The following is a 4608-nucleotide window of genomic DNA, read 5'->3' as shown; positions in this document are numbered from 1 at the left end:
ATAAAAAATGGCTCCTACAAAACGAGCAGAGCGTGCAAGTACTGCGATCGGCTGGGTAATATGTCGTTATGTCGGTGTCCTTTTAATGCCATGGTTTCAACAACAAAACCCACACACATTTCATCACAAATATAAGTGCAATTAGTTCAAGTCAATTCACGAGGCATGCTGGTAAGTCGTGGGAACATTGGCACTTAAGCCCTACTGGAGGCGGGTATAGCCTTGTGTAGGGGCTTAACTGTCCACAGTATCCCACACACCTGACATAAAGTCCAGATGTGATGAGGCATACACCTCAGGTCTTTGGCAAGGAAAAAAAAATTACCCACATTTTACACTCTGGCCTGTCAACCAGAGTTGTAGAAGAGAGAGTTACGTCACTTACGTCGACTCCCATAGTAAGCGTGGAAACTGAAAGCCTATTTACTCTATGGTGGGAAGCTAACTTAGCCTAGCTTACTGGAGCCTGTTCTCATTCTTAGCGAGCCTCTGCCCCGTCCGCCCCCATTCATTTTGTCACTCGCTGGTAAGTAGACTAAATTACGTCTTTTTCACTCTTTTAATAATGTGTTCTACCTTAGCGAGGCCCGTGAATGCGTTACAATGGTGAAAAAGACGTGATTTGGTCTACTTCCAGCGATTTTAAATGCCTCGGCTAGAATGGGGGCGGACGGGGCAGAGGCTCGCTAGGAATGAGAACGGCTCCATGCGAAGCCACTTCCGGTCTGCGGCGAGTTCAAAGCGTGACGCCACTCTCTTATATATCGCTCTGCTGTCAACAAACTTTCTATCGATGACACGTTTTGGTGTCATTCAAGTAGGCCTCAAGTGCACAAGAAACTAGTTGGCACATCGATTGATTACCAACGTGCCCACACACATCCTGTCAAAAGACACCAAACATTACTGATGCCAGAATTAACACTATTTGCTGATGCACAATTACACCATATGGCCTTGAGAGCACAAGGCACAAGTTGGCATCTTGACAGAGCGCAGTCTTGTGTTATCCTACAGTGCAGAATAAAAGGCCTGAACATGAACATAAAGTCAATGGGCTGTCAATGGAGGGAATTACAACTTCGAGGTTTAATAGCCACACACACGCGCACACACACACACACACACACACACACACACACACACACACACACACACACACACACACACAACTATGTGCAATTTAACTGAAGAATACGAGTGGTCCAGACTCCAAAGCTGAAAAAAGCTTGAGAACCACTGATCTATTCCTATCCCATGTTACCCTTATTCCATTCTCTTACTTTATCCAACCTTCCACTAAACTCATATTAACTGATAGGCCTACTGTATACAGATGTGTTTCTTATGTATGATTGAGCAAACACATATGATTCAGCGGGCTACACTTCCCCCTTCTTGAGAATTTCTGTTGAATTTCTTGGTCAGATCATTAATTTAGTGCACTGTTCCATGGAAGAAAATATTGTGTGGTCAGGGACCACATAAAACAGCACAAATAGAATCTTCATTGTTCACATCTGCACTTTATAGCGCCACCAGGAGGCCGATTTATGTAAAATACATTCTTTATTACTCCTTCACATTGGCCTATTATAGGACCACCAGGACCACCACAATAACCTATCTGACCTGGCGGAGACCTGTGCTCGGAAGAGCATTGCTTCTAGTTGTGTTTAGAATGTGTAGCCTAGTAGTCATGGATTCTGACCTAAATTGTAACAGCCACATTAACACCATTACAAAGTCAGCCGCCCTCACATCACTATCAAGATAAAGGACATGTCTCTGCAAGACTTGAAAAAAACTTTTCCATACATTCACCTTCACTTAGTAGACTTGTCTAGCTAGTTACATAGTTTACAGGTCTCTATTTACTGAATCTGACAACTGCAGTTGATTCGGAATGCTGCTCAAGTCCTACTAAAAAAAATAAAAAAGGGTAGACCATATTAGCAGTTCTGATAGCACTTTACACTGACCTCCTGTCTGTCAAATAATTCATTTCAAAATAACTCTGTTGGCTAACTTGGCTTATAAAGCAATGAATGGTTTAGGACCAAAATGCATTTCTGATCTTGTATTATAAGGAACCATCCAGACCTTTCAGGTCATCTGGGAGAGGTCTGCTTTTCTCCCCAGGATTAGGATTAAATGTGAAGAAGCAGCATTATGCACGGCAACAGTCCGCCATTCCGAAACACCGCTATTCCGAAGCAGGGTTAGGGTTAGGTTTAGGGTTAGGGTTAGGGGTAGGGGTAGGGTTAGGGGTAGGGTTAGGGTTAGTTAGGGTTAGGGTTAGGGTAAGGGTTAGGGTTAGGGTTAGGGTTAGGGTTAGGGGTAGGGTTAGGGTTAGAAGTCAACGTTCGGAATAGCGGTGTTTCGGAATGGCGGGGTGTAACCAGAAGTGCAGGTGTGCTTATAACTCTGTAAGAAGGGGGGCGTCCAAGGAAAAGCCCACTGCTTGGGGAGTTTGGACCCACTGCTTTACTACACATGCTCTGAAGTTGTCCAAAGAAATTCAGGAGGTTGGTCTGCCATAGCCTACATATGGCATTGGAAAGGATGACTAGTCTGGATATCCCTCTTCTCCCCCATTCTGTTTATCTTGGTTGATCCTGCTACACTTGTATCCTTCTTTAGCTGATTGGATTCAGACTGCTTTTATAGGAAGGAGGCCTTTTGTAAAGAAATGGAAAGTCACTTATGGACCTGCTCCATCCTTGCAGTGCACGACTCTTTACCAATCTCTGATCTGGGATTATCATTGCTTGACAAGGCGCAAAATTATTTATGACTTAATGGGGCCAATAGCCTACCATTTGATGGGTTTGATGGTGCTTCCTGATAAAATAGCCAACTGAATAATGTGAATTACAGAGGAATAGCCTCTCTCTATCTGGAACTCTCTAATGCAATAGAGTGAATGGCACATCGAGTGGCAAAGTGAGTTTAACATTGTTTAACGTTGCTTAATGCAATCAGATAGGACTTTTCTGTTTGGTGTATGGGCTGTCAAGTCCAAAAAGTATTTTTTTTGCCACTCAGTAGGCGTTCCCGCATAACTTCCTGGTATGATGATGTCACGCGCATACCCTCTATAGGTTTCTAGGTGTCTTGTTGTATTAAGTTAAAGTGTAATTATTTTCTATTTAGGCTATAGTTTTGTTTCTGTATATAGGCCTACCTAATGGTCCTGTTACTATGGTTTATGGTTGATGATGTATGTAGGCCTACAAAAAAATTAAGCTAGTCATGCACAAGACACATTATGAAAACAAATGATAAAAAAAAAGAAAAGAATGTATAATAATAATTAATAATCAATCAACAATTAGTCACAAACAAAAAGCAAAGCACTCTCTAACTTGAACTAGAAAAATATTGTTCCTTCGAAACAATTGTGGGCTCGCTTCAAGCCGGAAAACAATGGCTATAAAAGTACAAAATGTCAAGATCGCAGGCAGTGCTCTCTTTGACGTTACTGACGTCAAAGATTGGTCCATTTTGTTCGAAAAATGTGTTGTGCAAAAGTTGACCCGCTGGTGGCGCTATAACAGGCCAATGTAAGAAGGGTGGTATCTGTTCCTTGACCTATTGGGAATGTGCTTGCAAGATTTCACACCCATTGCAGGCTGTGTTCATGATTTGAGGTGTTTTTGGCTTTGGCCACTTTATCGCTGCTTGCAGCTATATTCATTATTATTTTTTATTTTTTTGTGTGTGTGCACTTCATAGGCATATTAGATAAAGGTCCTTAGATTGTGTGTAGAATGTTTCATGCAAATTGCAAAAAAAAAAATCCTAATGGGTTTAAGCGTTTCACAAACTGCTCAAAATGATATAGCGCCCCCCTTTGGCCAATTGGGGTAAGATTGGTTTTAGTGATATTTGGACTAACACTCTACATCTTTGCCAAATGCCATGAACATGTTACTTTGCATGTATGATTTAGAGGCAGAAGAATAATTTGCATAAAACTGCAATATTCATTGAATTTATTTAAAAAAGCATGTTTCAATTTTAAAGAAATCCGATCTGACAGATCTTTAGATATCGGTCCAAAGTTCACGTAAAAAAGAGTTTTGTGCACGTGGAGCGAAAATTCCAGAATAAAAGCGGGTTTACGCGTTTTACAAACTGCTCAAAATGGCGGAAAATCGAAGGGCGGAGCTTACTTAACAACGACACAGATGTCTTCCGCTCGAGTCAAAGCACGCGTATAACAAGTTGCATGTCTTCAAACGAAACGAGTCATGACTTATGCCCGTTTGAAGTTTGAATTTTCAAACGCTTCGTATAGCGCCCCCCTTTGGCCGATTGGAATAAAATTGGTTTCAGTGATACTTTGACTAACCCTCCACATCTTTGCCAAATGCCATGAACGTGTACCTTTGCATGTATGATTTAGAGGCCGAAGAATAATTTGCATAAAACCGCAATATTGATTAAATTATTAAAAAATTATATTTCACTTTAAAAAAAATCTGGTTGATCAATCTGACCGTATTGGTCCAAAGTTCATGTGAAAAAAGTTTTGTGCACTTGACGCGAAAATCCCAGGAGGAGATAGATTTTTACTGTTTTTCATATAATTCCGAATTGTGG

This window comes from Nannobrachium achirus, assembly GCF_963921795.1.
Source record: "Nannobrachium achirus genome assembly, chromosome: 20".
NCBI classification, from domain to species: domain Eukaryota; kingdom Metazoa; phylum Chordata; class Actinopteri; order Myctophiformes; family Myctophidae; genus Nannobrachium; species Nannobrachium achirus.
The sequence above is the reverse complement of the archived record's forward strand: the minus strand, read 5'-3'. Positions refer to the sequence as shown.